The sequence below is a fragment of the Homarus americanus genome, unplaced genomic scaffold, assembly GCF_018991925.1.
Source record: "Homarus americanus isolate GMGI-L3 unplaced genomic scaffold, GMGI_Hamer_2.0 scaffold4896, whole genome shotgun sequence".
Lineage (NCBI taxonomy): Eukaryota > Metazoa > Arthropoda > Malacostraca > Decapoda > Nephropidae > Homarus > Homarus americanus.
The window spans coordinates 383,877-403,342 of NW_024749657.1; the positions used below are offsets into that span (position 1 = coordinate 383,877).

Below are 19,466 nucleotides of genomic sequence, written 5' to 3' on the forward strand. Positions count from 1 at the left end.
AGTGTTCAAAGGCGGCGGACTGAACAAAGGGTGTAGCATTTCACTATTCTGCCCCGCTGGTGGTAGTTCACTGTTCACATACGTCCTGTTGTTCACTCATTACTTCCCCGATAAAATTTTTTCAAAAAGTGGGACGAGAATGAGCCATTGAACACTGTACACCATCGATTGTTCAGAAGGAAAACTGTACACTATACTATGAAGGTGTTCACTGTTCACAGTTGCTCAGTAGAGGTAGATGTGTTCACTGTTCATTACCTCATTTTTCTCACTAAGTCACTGTATTCTACGCATCACAAATTTTACTAAAATAAGATTTTTTTAAACATTTGAATACAAGTGTTAATATAGACAATTAATACAGGTTTATTTGTATATTTTACTTAATATTTTTAGTTCTTCAAAGCAAGCACGCACGCACGCACGCACGCACACGCACACACACACACACACACACTATAACAATATGTTCTACTAGGGCGTCTCACTTCACATAACCCCACAATGTTCCTTGCACAGCCCAGCGTCACCCACACACCAGGTGAAGAGAGTTAATGGGTGTGTGGCAGGCGAGGCTCTACCACACTCATGATGGATCTTTATAATTATTTACTTAAATGAGGAACAGACCTTTTCAGTTTAATTCACTTTAGGTCGAAAAGTCCCTCTGCACCTATGAGAGAACATTATAGTTGTTTTACTGTTATACCTATATTGTTATCCCTCTATTGTTATACCTATATTGTTATACCTATATTTATTATAAGTACAGTAGATAACACTGCGGGTATAACAAGGAATACATACACTCGTAATGATCACAGGGACTTTTTGATCACCCTGTATATTAGGACAAAAACAATGTGTATAACTTCAAGAGTATTAACGTTTTATATATACACAGAACATGTTGTGTTTATATAGAAATGTATATAATAATTACAGGTAACATATAATATAAACAGACAGACAGACAGACAGGTGAGGCAGCATTACACACACACACACACACGTGATTCCCTTAACTTAGCATGTCTAATATACAGTAGTCATGTCTGTCAACACATATCAGACTTATGTTTTATACAACTAATACATCACACATCACACTTAATGCCCTACATTCTCACTTATATAAATTTACACATTATAGTTTAATATGTGAATAATTTACTCATGTATAAGTGATGCTCCTACTACCAATGTCACTTATAAACACACACACACGTCTACTTAATACTTATATCACACCGTCACTAACAAGGAAACGCCCCATAAAGGTACTTAAATCACATAAAAGTGTTCAGTGTTAACAAATATTTCTTAGTCTCTCTCTCTTCAGTAACACCTAACTCAACCATTAACAACAGTACCAAGTGTTAAATTATCTCATAAGTAACAGTTCCTGGTGAGAGATAGATCGAGAGAGAGAAAGTGAGTGAGTGGCGAGAGGTGAGACACTGACACAACACAACACACCTCTCTCCCATCACCACCACACAGCGACTGACTCCACTCATTCTGCCAACCTCCCGCTCCCCCTCCTTCCCTCTCACCCTTTTCAGCGGCGCATGCGTATCACCTACTCTTCTTCCTCCTCATTTTTCCTCGTCCTCCTAGTATGGCCTCTTCCTCCTTATCTTGCCTCTTCCTCCGGCTTCTTCCTCCTCCTCTTCTTCCAATTCTTGCGGCTTCCTCCTCTTCTTCCTTCTCAATTCGTTGCCTCCTGTTTCTCTTCCTGCGACTTCCCCATCCTGCTGCCTCTTCCTCCTTCCTTCTCCTCCTCCTCCTCCTAACGGGACAAGAGGAGGTCTTCACACTCCTCCTCCTCCTCCTCCTCCTTGCTTCTCGTCTTTCTTCTTTCCCCTTTTGAACTTTAATGCTTCATTTAACACTCTCTTCACCCTGTCTCACTCCCCCTTCCGTCTTCCCTCCCTCCCCCACATGGCCATCCCTCTCATGGGTCCACCTGGGTGTATACACTGTCCCATTCTTCCTCACTTACATCTTTCTTCTCTTCCTTCTCCTATCGTTCTTCTTCCTCTCTCTCCCTCCGTCATTCTCTCACTTCCTCAATTATTCTTTCTTCTCTCCCCCACTCTCCTTCCTTCTTTCCCTCACTCCATCTTTCTCTTCACTCCTTCCCTCCCACCGAGGTACGACCACCACCACGACCACTCCATCACGGGGTTCAGCAGGTCGTACTCTGATCTCTTCCTTCACCTCCTCCTCTCACTCCTTCCTCCCCTTGCTCCTCCCCATCACCACAACCATTACCACCACCATTACCACCACCATCACCATCACCACAACCATTACCACCACCATCACCACCACCAGCACCACCACAACCAGCACCACCATCACTACTATCACCATCAGTCAGGGTACAGTGGTGGACCTCCATGCGAGCGACAGTAAACGCTTCACTAACTTTCATGATAGAGTGTTGGTGGTGGTGGGGGTGGTGGCTAGTGGTGGGGGTGGTGGCTAGTGGTGGTGGTGGTGGTAGTGGTGGCTAGTGGTGGTGGCTAGTGGTGGTGGTGGTGGTGGTGGTGGCTGGTGGTGGTGATGGTGGCTAGTGGTGGTGGTGGTGGTCGCTAGTGGTGGTGGTGGTGGTAATGGTGGTGGCTAGTGGTGGTGGTGGTAGTGGTGGTGGTGGTGGTGGCTAGTGGTGGTGGTGGCTAGTGGTGGTGGTGGCTGGTGGTGGTGATGGTGGCTGGTGGTGGTGGTGGCTGGTGGTGGTGGTGGTGGGTGGTGGTGGTGGCTAGTGGTGGTGGTGGTGGTGGTGGCTAGTGGTGGTGGTGGTGGGTGGTGGTGGTGGCTAGTGGTGGTGGTGGCTAGTGGTGGTGGTGGCTAGTGGTGGTGGTGGTAGTGGTGGTGGTAATGGTAGTGGTGGTAATGGTAGTGGTAGTAATGGTAGTGCACGTCACAACCTATAAACCATCCCACAACGCAGACATCAACACGCCCCCTCCACCAACACAGACAGACAGAGACAGAACTGTCCCAGAGGATAAGGTGTAACAACGAGACGAGTGTTGGGGGCGGCCTCGGGACCTGCTGGGAATACTTAACATTACACACGTACATTTATATCATATACGTCTGGGGTTTATACAAATTTACCCCTACACCCACACACCCACCCACCCACCCACCCACACACACACGACCGTCACTGTGGTATAGATTAAAGACCCGTGGCCTCACTACCACCACCATCACGCCACACACTACATAATGGTGAATTTATCTTATGACTCAGAACTAAAGCCTTTTTATTTACACGACATAAACCAGTGTTGCCAACTACCACCCGCTACAAGTCGCTACATTAGGTCAGGTCAGGTAAGGTCAGGTCAGGTCAGGTCAGGAAGGGGTTAGGATAAAAAAAATGAACTGACTGAATAATATAAACAAATAAAGGCTAGAGTCATCCCCTCACACAGACACAGGTGAGATTTTCCATGTCATCTTGTTTACCAAAGTTGATGATGTGCCGAGTCATGTCTGGCGCTCACCCCATCCCTTTCCCTCCTTCTCTTACTGACCTGACCTGACCTGACCTAACCTGACCTGACCTGACCTGACCTAACCTAACCTAATCTAAACTGAGTTAACTTAAGCTAACCTAACCTTAACTCCTTCGTCTTCACAATTTAGGTACTTAACGATATCCACTAAATAGCTCCACACACACACACACACACACACAATAGCTCCTGCCACCCACACGACACACCATAGCTCCTGCCACCCACACGACACACCATAGCTCCTGCCACCCTGGTGTGAGGCCGCCCCGCCCCCCTACAAAGAGACAGTGTATAACGATGCAGAAAAGTGTGTGTGTGTGTGTGTGTGTGTGTGTGTGTGTGTGTGTGTGTGTGTGTCGTAAATCCACAACAATATCAGCAGTAGAGTAACATATGAGCCATGACTGTTGTAGTAATTCACGACCTCCGCTGCCGGCGTCCCAGAGGTGAGAAAGTAACGAAACTGGTTCATATTATAAGGTATTTCCCCCGTAACCCAAGCTAACCAAACTCAACCTAAGTTAATGAAACCTATACAAACCTAAATTACCCTAACCTACCGTAAACAAACCTAACCTCACTTAACCAAACGATCACAAAGGGAAAACAACTGGACGTAGATTTTTTGGGGGTGAGAATATCCATCGACCACATCTAGCACACGGCCCCCTCCCGAGCCACCATAACTCTGGCAGGAACCAGTAAAATAAAATTGGTTGATCCACGAATGACACTGGGTGGATTAGAGCGAGAGAGAGAGAGAGAGAGAGAGAGAGAGAGAGAGAGAGAGAGAGAGAGAGACGCAGGTAAGAACACTTCACCACCAGGTTAATTAATGTTACACAAACACCTGTCTTAATTAAACAGGTACTTACATTAAGGTTATACCGAGGGGAAAGATGCCTAGGATCTTTGATGATGTTTAAGGGTGTGTGGTGATGTTTAAGGGTGTGTGGTGATGTTTAAGGGTGTGTGGTGATGTTTAAGGGTGTGTGGTGATGTTTAAGGGTGTGTGGTGATGTTTAAGGGTGTGTGGTGATGTTTAAGGGTGTGGTGATGATTAAGGGTGAGTGGTGATGTTTAAGGGTGTGTGGTGATGTTTAAGGGTGGGTGGTGATGTTTAAGGGTGAGTGATGATGTTTAAGGGTGTGTGGTGATGTTTAAGGGTGGGTGGTGATGTTTCAGGGTGTGTGGTGATGTTTAAGGGTGGGTGGTGATGTTTCAGGGTGTGTGGTGATGTTTAAGGGTGTGTGGTGATGTTTAAGGGTGTGTGGTGATGTTTAAGGGTGTGTGGTGATGTTTAAGGGTGTGTGGTGATGTTTAAGGGTGGGTGGTGATGTTTCAGGTCTCTCTCTCTATCTTTCATATATCCATCATTTCCATTCTCCCATCGTTCGTCCCCTCAGTCTTACCTGTCATTTCTCATTAGTATCTCCGTCAAAATCTCATACTACTGTTTGTATCGAAAGGTTTTATATCTTTATATCTCCCGGTTAAATAACTCACCCGAGCTTCCTAAAATTACACACTTACGTTGCTCTCGTTCGTCTTCTCTCCCTCTCCCTGCTTTCTTATTTACATATTTGCCTTTACACTCGTTTATTACTTGAGGTTATTCATAGTTATTCACTCTTATATCACCTGAAGATCACACACCCCAGCTTATTTCACACACACACACACACACACATTTATTCGGTATAAAAAACACTCACTTATATAAAAACACAACCACACACACACACACTTGAATATAAAAGCAACAAAACTCCACAAACACCAAAAACAAACAAATTCACATATAAAACACCCTCAAACACACACACAAAACAAACTCACATAAAGCACAAACAAAACACAAAAAACTCACAAAAACAACAAAAACAAACACTGACATCACCCACCAGAGGAAAATTTATTGAAATCACTTGTGAAATAAATATAATTAACAAGCAACAGCCATTAGTTATCTAATTGACTCTCGCTTCAATTATAATAAATGACAACATAAATACTAATTGTCAATATTAATCTGACACCACTGTTGGGATGTGTGTTGTAGGACCTGGGATGTGTTGTATAGCTTGGGATGTGTTGTTTGACCTGGGATGAGTGTTGTAGGACCTGGGATGTGTTGTATTGCTTGGGATGTGCTGTTTGACCTGGGATGTGTGTTGTGTGACCAGGGATGTGTGTTGTGTGACCAGGGATGTGTGTTGTGTGACCTGGGATGTGTGTTGTGTGACCTGGGATGTGTTGTGTGACCTAGGATGTGTTGTGTGTATGTGACCAGGGATGTGTGTTGTGTGACCAGGGGATGTGTGTTGTGTGACCAGGGATGTGTGTTGTATGACCTGGGATGTGTTGTGTGACCAGGGATGTGTGTTGTGTGACCAGGGATGTGTGTTGTGTGACCAGGGATGTGTGTTGTGACCTGATGTGTTGCCAGGATGTGTGTTGTGTGACCTGGTATGTGTTGTGTGACCTGGGATGTGTTGTGTCTCGTTTGAACGATTTTTCTGAACTGTGGCTAATGATGAAATTAACATATGTGCGAAAATGTTATGTTCTTATCAACACGAAATTTTTCTCTTCCTTTCGTCTAATTTCTTAATCTTCGCGTGTAGAGGGTAACTCGATGACAGTAGGGTGAATAAACGAGAGAGAGACAGAGAGGTGAATAATTGAAGGAGCAAGGGAAAAAGTGGAGAGAAAGGAGGAGACGAAGAGGAAGGATGGGAGGAAGAACAAAGGAAGGTGGATAACAGTGAATAGTGAAGAAGGGAAGAAAGATGATAAATAGCAAGAATGAAAGAAGGAAGGGATAAAACAGAATATAGAATTAAAAAGAAGATAATAGATAGTGAATAAGGAAGAGAATAAGAAAGAAGGAGAGAGAAAAGGACAAAAAATAGTGAAATAAGGAAGCAGGAAGGACGTTTAAATTCATTCTCACATCTCACGAAAAAAAAAATTAACTTGGGAAGCAGTGAAAGTTGAAGCAATCTGACCTAAGTTTAGTTCATAGGAGGAAGGCTTTTTGGAGTGTCTCTCTTCTACACCGTCTTGGGGTTCAAACTGACGCTCATACATCTTCTTCTGTTTCTTCTTCTGGTGTGGTTTACGGATTTTGCTATATTACTGTCTGTCTGTCTGTCCATCTGTCTGTCCATCTGTCTGTCTGTCACGTAACATACCCCACAAGAAATAATATACTGTATATCCCATTAACATCAACAACAATCAGCCTATAACTACTGATCAAAACACCTTTATATGACTAGTTTTACATTAAGTTATATAACAAATGAGGGTTTGCCCGGGTATTGAGGCTGTAAAGGACTTCCTGTGTACCCGAGGCTGGCGGCGGGCTCATCCCTTCAACTGTGGCCAGCGTCAGATATTTATTTACGTTTTCTTCACAAAGACGTGACGTGATTCTTGAATTTATGACAATTTATCACAATTGAGGATATAAATTTAAGTGAATATTGTTTGATGTATAAAGCGTTAATTTAATGATTAATAATGCAACTCTAAATATGGCCGATGGGAAAAATACTTATTTTATATATAATATGTTTGAGAGAAATGATTATTCAATTAAAAGGGATTGTATTTTAAAAAGAAAACCCGATGGAAAATAAACGGTAGAGAATTATGTGATTCTGATTTACAAAAATATAATTTTATGAATACTAATTAGAAGTAAATTTAAATCACGGTAATTGTAATTAAAGTTGACCCTCATTCATAAACTGACGGAAATATACTTCGTATAAAATATAAATCTATCAATTATATATCGATCCAAAATTTCAGAATATAATTAAAAAATAATAATAATTGTAAAAATCGTTAGAAAATTACAGGGATAAATTTTTTGCGGTAAAGTGAAATATTACACAAAATATGATTGGAACTTCAAATATGGCGTAGGAGGAATTATAATTAAGTTTAATATTGATGTAGAGTACAGTAGACACATAACATCATAGACTTTATTAAAACCTGACCACGAAAACTTTGATATAAAATTTGTCGAATATGATGCTATGTGACCAGGAAATTTGACTAACATTGTGACTGTTATTACCAGCCGTGTTCGTTTCTGTTGAAAGGCTATTTACAAACAAACTTACACAACACTTTACTATGATCAACCTACACAAAACTCATGTACAAATTATTTATCGTGTGATTTGTCAGAAATTTTCCCAGGCCACTGAAGGAAGAATATTTTGCTGATTTGTGAAGACTTCCGATGTACCCGGAACCTGAAGGGAGAGTTCATCCTGCCACGGTATTATTGGAACCTCAGATTTGGCCGCCTACGACAGAGAGAGAGAGAGATAGAGAGAGAGAGAGAGAGAGAGAGAGAGAGAAACTTTTTTTATATATCCTTAGATACAATTTTATTTTAGAATCCAGTTCCTTCGTAATTATATCCTGAACGATGCCTACGTTAACCAGAGTCCTTCGTTAACCATATGTCCTATACGTTAACCAGAGTCCTTCGTTAACCATATGTCCTATACGTTAACCAGAGTCCTTCGTTAACCATATGTCCTATACGTTAACCAGAGTCCTTCGTTAACCATATGTCCTATACGTTAACCAGAGTCCTTCGTTAACCATATATCCTATACGTTAACCAGAGTCCTTCGTTAACCATATGTCCTATACGTTAACAGATTCCTTCGTTAACCATATGTCCTATACGTTAACCAGAGTCCTTCGTTAACCATATATACAGACCAAGTTCTTCGTTAACCATATATCTACGTTTCCCAGAGTCCGTTAACCTATACGTTATGTCCATATACGTTAACCAGAGTCCTTCGTTAACCATATGTCCTATACGTTAACCAGAGTCCTTCGTTAACCATATGTCCTATACGTTAACCAGAGTCCTTCGTTAACCATATGTCCTATACGTTAACCAGAGTCCTTCGTTAACCATATGTCCTATACGTTAACCAGAGTCCTTCGTTAACCATATGTCCTATACGTTTACAAGAGTTCGTTTAACTATAACCCAACAAGATTTCTTCGTTAACCAGATAATTTCAAGCACAGGTACACAGGCACTCACCTGAGCTGCTCTCGTCCGACTTACCTGCAACAGACAAATAAATAGATAAATAAAAAAATAAAGTAAGAAAACCAAGAAAAATAATATACATAGAAATGAAATAAAAGGAAATACAAACGTGGGAGGATTTTCTTCATCAAATATTGAGACGAGAATGTAAGGCGAAAGTAAAGTAAAATAAATTGAAATATAAAGAGAGTGAATAATAAACAATGTATACAAGAATTGACACGAATTGTATATGTTTAATATCATGGAAGACGACCTGATACGCTATGGTGATGCTCATTGGTTCTGTGACGTCGTAATATTCTCCTCTCGTGATGTTAATTGTTCTGACGTCACTTACACGACAAACGTAAATATTAGCGAAAGAACCAACTATACTACGAACGATACCGCCACCACCACACAGGTAAAATCAGTGTTATTTTTCTCAGCAGTCAAAAAGCCAGCCAGCCTCTCTCTCTCTCTCTCTCTCTCTCTCTCTCTCTCTCTCTCTCTCTCTCTCTCTCTCTCTCTCTCTCTCTCTCTCTCTCTCTCTCTCTCTCTCTCTCTCTCTCTCTCCTTCTTGGCGGAATTCCCACTTGTGATGGTCTCCTCATTCTGGCACTTGTCATGGCACCCTCCTCCTCCTCCATCAGTTTTTCTTCATCCTTTCTGTCCTTATGGTTTCCCCCCCTCCTCCTTTCCTTCTCCAGAAACTCCTATTTTTTTTTCTCTTCCTGCTTCTCCTCTTCCTGTCTTCCTCCTCTCACATCTTCCAAACACTTCTTCTTATGATCAAAATACCTTGATTTTTTTTTGTAGGTGCTTATTCTTCTTCTTCCTCATCTCCCTCTTCCACTTCTCTATCCCCCTCTTTCATCACCACATGTCCCACCTATTCCATCCTTTTACACATTATTTTTCTTCGTCTCCTTTCATCCTCAGGTATGCTTCTCTTCCTTTTCCTTATTCCTAATCTTTATTCTTTATCCTTCCCATATGGTTTGATTCTTCCTTTCTTCTTATATATTCGTTTTATCGACGTTTTTTAGTGGTTCTTGTGTTTGGAGACCCAAGGGTCATACATGGCTCCTGAGAAGTTCATACATACACTCAAGAGGTTTATGCATCAGGGTATACATTGTTGGGGAGGAAGACCTGCTCTCAAGGGCCAAGTGTATCGTGCAGGTAAACACTCGACCCCTGGAGGAGGAACTTGAATATGTCAAGTCTTTATCATGCTTGGTGGTGAAGTATTAGTAATATGTGGTGATAGGAGGAGGGAGATGAAAGAGGAGGAGGAGAAGGAAGTCAGAGATAGAGGGAAGAAATAAACAAGGTTACCAGGAAGGAACTGGCCAATCAGAATCACTTATACACTCATTTGGGTAAACAAAGCTAATGACCTTGTTGAATCGAGACCAAACTACATATCTATCTATCTATCTATCTATCTCAGCGTCTCCATTTTCTCCTCTTCAATTTCTCTCTCTATCCGTCTTTGTCTTTCTCTTGGTCCTTCCTCTCTCTCACTTTCTTCCTGTTCTATTTATCTCTTTCTCTGTTCCTCTCTCTTGTGCCAGTCAGGCCTCTGTCTCTCCCCCCTCCCAGCTCAGACAGAGAAGGACCTGAGGGGGGTTGAGCAGGTGGGTGAGGGTAGGAGGTCCAACTATCTCCAAATCTTCTCACAACCTCTTTAAAGCTTTGATGGTATTCTATCCAAGTCTCTGGAGTCTCTTGGAAGCTCCGAGAGACTTCCTTACCCTCCCTCCCGCACGACCCTCTCCAGCACGGGCACAACACTGAGATACTCCCTAGTGTAAATGTTCGCCATTGTAGGCAGAAGAAACGGGTGAATTTTCATCTGGTGATGGGTGAATGCTAGGAGGTGCTGATCATCGCTCGTACTGGCATTGTTTCTCCAGCAGAGGCAGAAGAATACAAGGACCACCATCAACATGTTGACACCACCACCTGATGAGGTCTTTCATATTCCTTATAAATTCCTTTTCTTCCGCCATCACGTTTTGCATACTCGAGTGTGTGTGTGTGTGTGTGTGTGTGTGTGCGTGTGTGTGTGTGTGAAAGACAGACCCATCATCAAAAACTAACTGCCTTTACCATTTGGAAAGTAAAGGTGATCAGGTGCAATGTCAGCTCATGTACTCTCCCCCCTCAAGGTCCGTCAGACACACAACTCCATACATTAATTACCAAAAATGTTTAAACTAATCTAGTCTTCATTATCCTAAAACGACAATACAATGTTATCGGGCCGATCATTTTCATCGTTCATTTACCTCAATATTAATTAGTCATTTCAAAGGTATTTTTTTCATGAGGTGTTTCTCGATTAATTAGTTCTATGTTCGCTTTTTGTATTATTTTTATTATTACTGAACAAGTGATTTACGGTTGAATAATGATTTACAAGTGTGTACAGGTAAATGAAGGTTGTTATTGTACTCTAGGGGTTGTTACCCATGAAACATGTGATGTGGTAATGAGAGAGAGATGTATGAAAGATTAAGCTAATTTAAGAGATTAATTAATATAATGTTGCGGTTAAATACACCAAATATAGGTGATGTGTGTTTGGTACTAACAGTGACACATGTATTTCAGGTATGACCGAATAAAACTGGAAGGCTTTGATTAATTCCCCTATCAACCCAGTTATAACCGCGTGGGCTTACGGTCATACTATGGGTAACTGGGTAGGTAGGGGCGCCTGTGGTGAAGTCTACGGGATCAGCACACCCAATTTCATTTAGCCTCAACACCTGCTACACTGGTGAAGTCTACGGGATAAGCACACCCAATTTCATTTAGCCTCACCACCTGCTACACTGGTGAAGTCTACGGGATCAACCCACATAGAATTTAATATAATGAAGTTAAATTTAAAATGTTTTCCTCTCTCTCTCTCTCTCTCTCTCTCTCTCTCTCTCTCTCTCTCTCTCTCTCCTCAATTTACCACACTAACATCAGCCTTGTTCTCACTTCCACAATTAATCTTCAGTCTTTCTTTGTAATTCTCTTTCTCATTATAATCTGATTATCCCTTAATTACTGCTTTATTGTCCCTCTTTCACTTCTCGTTAGTCATTCAAATTATCTCGTTATTGTCTTTTATCTTCTGCGTTAATTATGGGTCTTTATATCGAGGTCTTGTTACTCTTCTTATTGAAGCCTTAATTTTCTCTTTCCCTTCCCTCCCTCTCTCTAGTTGTCCTCCCCACTCGTTGTCTCCCCCCTCTAGTTGTCCTCCTTCCCCTAGTTATCCTCCCCCTCCTAGTTGTCCTCCCTCTCAGTTGTCCTCCTCTCCCCTCTAGTTGTCTCCTTCTCCTAGTTATCCTCCCCCCTCCCTAGTTGTCCTCCCCCCACTTTAATATAAATATCTCCGGCCTCCACCAAGCTCCACGTTACTGGGTTCTTCCTTTATGATCGCCACAATGAATCTCTTGTGAGAAATAGATTGACTTTTTAAGTTTTTTATTTTGGTGGAAGAATTTAATCTCCTGCTGTTGGTTAGTTTATTTATTTATTTTTATGTGTATTTTAATTTAATAGGTTGTGTAATTTTTTATATTAATTTTCTTGTTTATTAAGAGAGAGAGAAAGAGAGAAAGAGATACCATCATTTTCACAACACACACAACATAACACAACACTAACACACACACACAACACACACACACAAATGATCGTCAACACCAGTCCTGCAATATGCAACATCGAGGAGCAATTTCCTATGCAAATACATTGTTTACACTCTGATAAACGTAAACAAAGCATGACGTCATATACACACAGCGTTACGTCATGACCAAAGAGAAAGCCAACACACACCCCCTTGACTCTGATGACCAGTACTAATGTATCATCACGAGAGAGAGGTCACACGGTCACAGGTCTCGGGTCATGGGTAGTCTTGGGTCATGGGCAACTCGGGTCATGGGTAATATTTTTTTTTAACTTTTTACACCAAATTCCTCTTTCACACATTTTTCTTCACCATATTTTTTATTTTCTACTGCCTGATTATTCCTCCTCCTCCTCCTTCTTTCCTCCCTTCACCTCCTCCTCCCTCTCTTCCTCCCTCCACCTCCCTGGGCCTGAATCCATGTCCCTTGACACTGCTGGACACCTGCCTCCATACATACCATATAACAGCTAAAGTCCCTTTGACACAAGACGGTACATGATGAAAGGTCTCTGCAAGCTTGTAAAATGGTCCATTAGTCCATACTAGCTGTAAATATTACATGAGGTCCTACTGGCTGTAAATGGTCATGAAGTCCATACTAGCTGTAAAATGTTTATGGTGGTCCTTACTAGCTGTAAATGGTACATGAAGGTCCATACTGGCTGTAAAATGGTCCATGAAGGTCCATACTAGCTGTAAAATGTTCCATGATGGTCCATACTAGCTGTAAAATGGTACATGATGGTCCATACTAGCTGTAAAATGGTCCATGAAGGTCCATACTAGCTGTAAAATGGTCCATGAAGGTCCATACTAGCTGTAAAATGGTCCATGAAGGTCCATACTAGCTGTAAAATGGTCCATGATGGTCCATACTAGCTGTAAAATGGTCCATGAAGGTCCATACTAGCTGTAAAATGGTCCATGAAGGTCCATACTAGCTGTAAAATGGTCCATGATGGTCCATACTAGCTTCAAAATGGTTCATATTGACTACAAGACGGTCCATTGGAGATAGAAGGAGCCTCGTCCAGCAGAGGTCCCTCCCACAAGTCGTCTGGGGTCCAAACGTCTGCTTGATCACCGGGTCTTATACGAGATGGTCGCCCGACGTCCACACCACAATAGATCCATCGGCATATTTTATGACCACCAGTAAAGAGACGATAGAGGGGGGTTGAGATGGCGGTAGGGGGTGAGGGAGGTGGGGTGAGGGAGGTGGGGTGAGGGGGGTGGGGTGAGGGGCGCGTAGATGTAAGGTACGAGGGGGTGATGGGGTGTGGGCAGTGAGGGGGTTGAAAGGGATGTAAGTGAGGGGAGAGGGCGTGGAGGGGGTGAGAGGGCAGTGAGGAGGTTGAGTGGGGCGAGGGAGTTGACGGTGAGAGGGTTAAGTCATGTCTGCCCTTGCTCATTTCTAACTCATGTTGTACTCACTCATGTCTCACTCACTCACGGTAAGTAAGTGTTTTACTCGCGGCTTCTATAATGAGTAACAGAGTTCACACAAATATAAAAATTCACACAAAAACAGAAGCATAAACACATACACAAAACAAACAAAAAATCACAAAAAGAAACAAAACAAAAACACAGAAAAAACAATAAAAAAACAAACGAAAGTCAGAAAAATCTAATTTGAATAAAAAGGTAAAATAATATAAAATCGAGAAGAAAATTATTTAAAAATCTCTCGATTAAAAAGTATACAAACCTTTTTACCAAAAATCAATATAAAATTAGCGAAGACAATTAAACTATATTTTTTTTTCATTTAGGAAAAAAAATAATCTGCGTTGGCCGAAAAATTCTCAGAAAAAGTTGTAAAGCGAAACGAATTTGATGTAATATTTTCCTCCCCACTTTCATGCTCGTGAATATTTCTCTCTCTAATTGAAAACATTTGGTGTTGTATTTGGCAAGAGAAGAACTTTTATATGAGAGTGTGTGTGTGTGTGTGTGTGTGTGTGTGTGTATGTGCGTGTGTACAGGTATGCATGTCAGTTAATATACAGTAAAAATAAAACCCCAATTAAAAAGACGTCAATACGTTTTCTTTGATGTCTTTCAGCTCCAGCTTTTATCAAGTTTGGCTGGACACTAATCACACATTTCCTTTATCAACGGCCAAGTATTTCCAAAGGACGTGATTATAATTTTACCCTAAATTGAAGAAAGTTGAGGGTTTATTTTTAGTTGGTAACTCTTCAACCAACATCTCTTTCTTTTCATTAAGTAGTCTTTCACTCTCACTACTCTCCCTTAATTTCCTCTCTCCCCCTCACTACTCTCCCTTAATCTCCTCTCTCCCTCACTACTCTGCTACTCTGCTATACTCTCCCTCACTAATCTCCCTTAATTTGCTCTCTCTCCCTCACTAATCTCCCTTAATATCCTCTCTCCCTCACATCTGCTACATTCTCCCCCCCTCGCTCTCCACCACCACACGACCCAAAATGACCTTCATTTGTTAACTGTAACACACACACACACACACACACACCGGTTGATCACTAATATCACTCGTAAAAATGATTGATTGCCGGTAATTTGCATAAATGTGTTTTTGTTCATTTCTGCTCAAACTGTTTTTTTGTGAAACTGTACGACTCATTGTGTTATTGTAACTGTTTGTTGTTACTCTCCTTTCTCCCTCATTAATCTTTCCTTCTCACATTCTCACTCACACCTTTTCTCTCTCCCTTACTCATCCCTTCTCTCCCTCACACACACAGTGCCTCGCTTGGTGATATACTATGTTCACTGTTTTAAGTGTAAACTTATCCAGAATTCATCAGTTATACGACGACAAAACTGAAACGGTCAAGATGGTGTGGTAATTATTATGAGACTACAATATAACCAAAGTATTAACAGACAGCAACAGACAAACATGCAGCAGACAGCCAAACAGTAGATAGCAGCAGGCGGCAACAGAGAGTAGCAGGCATCAGCAGACAGAAACAGACAGCAGAATGAAGCAGTAGGCAGCAGCAAACAGCCAACAAGCGGCAACAGAGGTGTGCACTAGGTACAGTAATTACGTGAGACGGTGGTGGCGTGACAATGCCAGCCCGGGCCAACACGAAAGCCTGACTGTGTTGGTGTTGACGTTGCAGTAAGTGTCTTATATGAGACTACAGTTATCACATGGTGTATTTGTCTCTTTGTAGGTACATTATATTGTCTAATGGATATGATGGAACAAGCTTCTCTCCCTGAGAGGAAGTGAGGTACACAGTGTACTGCTGGCGCCTCTCTCATCCTGGAAGGCATTTGGTCGCAGGATTAAACGACCCAAGGTTGAGGGAGGCAGCCGTCACCTACGTCACCAAAGGACACAAAACAAACCCATCGTGGAGAAGAATGTTCTGGACAACCTTGAGACAACACTCGCTAGAGGGAGCAGCGTCTGCAGGCAGCGGGCGCTTCTCGTGCCGGGTACTTTCTCCCTAAACCTTCCGTGTTGGGATAGAGTGGCGGCCATTATCCCTACTGTTCACCGCGACAAGGAACGGTCACACCAACACGTTATATGGAAAATTTGGGATTTGATAAGCGAGGTACAACGAAGTGAATGACATCAAGAGGAGTGTGACTGGCTGCTTCCCGACACTGGTGGTACACACGATGCTGTGATGATGAATGTCCACAACCGAGGAGGGGCGAGGAGGTGCAGGATGTTCTTATCTAACTAAGCCACGGCACTTGCCACGTACCTGGACCAGTTACCAGCCGTAATGTGCCAATATTTGGGTCTGAAAATGCACATGACTTTGGTGAACACATTCATGATAGACCAGAACTTACTGAAGGGTTCTGGACTCAAGCACGGGAGATACTTTTATTATTTACTAAACACAGGAGATGTACTGTACTGTACGTGGTTCTGTCGCCCAGAGGAAGAGTTGCAGTCATTCGTTACTTTTTGAGCCAGGCGGTGGAGCTTGTGCAGGAGTTATGTGTGAACCTTGACGATGAGACCTCCCCGGGACGTGTTGCTCTCAACAGTATATATATATAAATGAATTTATGCAACAATTTGCAAACAAAGGTGTTTTAGTTGACCTCATTTGGTGTGTGTGTGTGTGTGTCTCTCATTCGTGTCTTCAATATTAAAAGTTCATGTCAGAGAGAAGACTGGCACCTTTATTTCAGAAGTGTGGGAGAGCTGACTGTTTCTATCCCACACCCCCACACCTGTCAGTCATCACCGTCTCCTCTAATTAAATCTTCCACAGCGCCAAGTGTAACAGCTCCCGACGCTTCCTATTTTTTCTCAGTATTAATTTTATTTATTTTTTCTTATATTTTTTATTATTCCTTGATATATAATATTTATTGTTATTACTTATACGTTAATATTATTCTTTCATACATTAATTATCTATTAGATTATTGTAAATAATTGCGTGTCGAAATTTTCTCCCCTATACATAGAAATATACAGACATAGGCCTCCTGATCGACATACATACTGCACATTCACGTGTATATAAACAAAGTGTTGTGTACGTGTGTTGAATACTGGCTCTGGGTTAACGCTGTGTGGAGCTCTCTTATCTCTGTCATTTTGTCATTTTTCTCTGTGCCCAAGATCTGGTAATATTTTATGGTTATATTACCCAGACATGAAACAGTCTGGGGTAATATTACCCAGACATGAAACAGTCTGGGGTAATATTACTCAGACATGAAACAGTCTGGGGTAATATTACTCAGACATGAAACAGTCTGGGGTAATATTACCCAGACATGAAACAGTCTGGGGTAATATTACCCAAACATGAAACAGTTTGTGGTAATGTTTCATCAAAGGCTATAATACTATACTGTATTAATATGACCTAATGAGGGCGGCTACATCCAACACTGGTTTAATATCGCTCGGTAATATTTCTCCCATCATTATTAACAGATAGTTTTTAATATTTTATCGTGTACAGTATTATTATTAACACTGTTATTAACATTATTATTTTTATTATTAAAATTATTATTTACATTATTATTAACATTATTATTATTATTATTATTATTCAAACTATAACTTTGGTCAGATAAAGAAGTTTTTCGAGCATGAGTGATATTACCTCCAGTATACAATGAGAACACAGCCTTGGTCGACACAGTTCTGGGAAAGGTATTACTAAATATTGTATGAACACATGGCAGCACACCTTTAGACTAATTAAAAGACTCCACTTCCAGATCGAGTTAATTACTGAGTATTGTGCTGTGGTGGTGGTGAGTGGTGACGATGGTGGTGATGAGGGTTGGGTGGTGGTGAGGGTAGTTGTAGTGGTGATGGTGGTGAGTGGTTGTGGGGAGGGTGTGTGTTGAAGGCTGGTGGTGGTGGCGACATACGATCTCACAATTCACGAAGCTACTTTGACATACCAAACCTTTGAGAACCCAGCAATTTTATCCTAAATTGAGATAGAGAGACAGACATCCAAAATCTATCTTACGACCTTCCCAGACCACCAAAATCTATCTTACGACCTTCCCAGACCACCAAAATCTATCTTACGACCTTCCCAGACCACCAAAATCTAACTTACGACCTTTCCAGACCACCAAAATCTAACTTACGACCATCCCAGACCACCAATCCATGGCAGAGACTTTTTGAAACAGCCCTGAATCAGCGGACCAATTTGTTCTGGGAAAAACTGCAGCGCCAAATATTCGCTTTCATGGGCTGGGGGTAAGTTTTGCAGGCGCGGGGAAAGGTGAAAGAGTGAAAGGCCGCGCAGGACAAGAAAGTTTATTGAGAAAATGACGGTTAGAGTAAGTGATGGTGAGAGAAAGTGAGTGAAAGTGATGATGTACACAGTGGATCACACACACACACACACACGCACCTAACGTAAGGTAATCTACTTTAACCTAACCTAACCTAAACCTAACACAAACCCACCCCATCCCTAATCTAACTTAACCAACTCTGTAAATGCACAATAACAAAACATATGTTGATTAGTTAAAAGGTTTAAACGGTGTGGATCACTTAATGGCGCGGAAGTGATGGTGTGGATTATGGGGGTGTGTTGAGAGGCCGTTGTTTGGTGTAGTGGCGCACTCCTTTGTATGTATGTATGGATATTTATAGTGATGATGATGGTACTATTACAACTGCTAATAACAAAAACAATAATAACAATAACAATAATAACAATAATATACGAACACCCCAAAAACCCACTGAAATATTACAAGGAAATAAATGTGAAAATCCTTGGAAAATACAGCAAAATATTACCTTGAAAGTACCCCCAAAATATTACCTTGAAAGTACCCCCAAAATATTACCTTGAAAGTACCCCCAAAATATTACCTTGAAAGTACCCCCAAAATACTAATAAAAACACATCGAACTCTCACGTCACCGCCTTCCATGAACAATAAAATAATGACTTAATAAAATCATTTACTTTCTTTAGAGCAATAAAATGAAGATAAACCTTCACCCTTGAGCAATAAAATAGAATCAGTAAAAAGGTAATTGTATCATATTATTACATTCACTGTGCAATAAAATAGAGATTCGTACACTTGTCCCGCCAATATTTTATGTACCCGGTTATTGCATCATTTTTACGTTATATAATGTTCAGAGACAAAAAAAAATTATGGTTCGATTTCATTCCGGTCACCAATGTTTTTTTCGCATGAGCAATAAAATCCAATGTCATGACTTCACTTCCCCGTTGGACGTTTATGTGATCATTAATTGTATTTTTCCTCAATTGTAACCAATGAGCAATAAAGGAACAGGAAGCATGCAACTCAAGCAATTTTTTTCATGAAACTAGGAATTGCATTTGCCCGGGTTTCCAATGAGCAATAAAATAGTGATGTTTATAAACCGTCTCACAACGTTTTATGTCTCCAGTAACTTTAGATTCTCTTATTTATTTTCTTATGAGCAATAAAATTACGTCGACTCTTTCTTAATATTTTATGCTTCCAACAAATATTTATTTCTTTTTGATTAAATTAAATGAGCAATAAAAAGCACAATTATCTATCAACAATTTATGTATCTCAATGAGCACTAAATAAGATGCGTTACGACCATCTCCCAACCCTTTGTATAGACTAACGTGGCTCACACTCACCAATGTTGTTTGTG

The 19,466-nt window shown here is 41.2% G+C and overlaps 1 protein-coding gene across 3 annotated transcripts in view; it reads right to left on the bottom strand.

Annotated features, from left to right (window-relative positions):
• Positions 1-1,497, bottom strand: part of LOC121853531 (protein turtle homolog B-like) — a gene marked incomplete at its 3' end in the record, with an annotated part of 46,688 nt that extends 45,191 nt beyond the window's left edge. For 2 of the 3 annotated variants that reach the window (XM_042347728.1, XM_042347726.1), the window contains 2 exon segments: positions 1-305; positions 1,374-1,495. The exon segment at positions 1-305 is cut by the window's left edge and continues 280 nt beyond it. 3 annotated transcript variants of the gene reach the window in all.
• Positions 1,498-19,466: the final 17,969 nt, after the last annotated feature.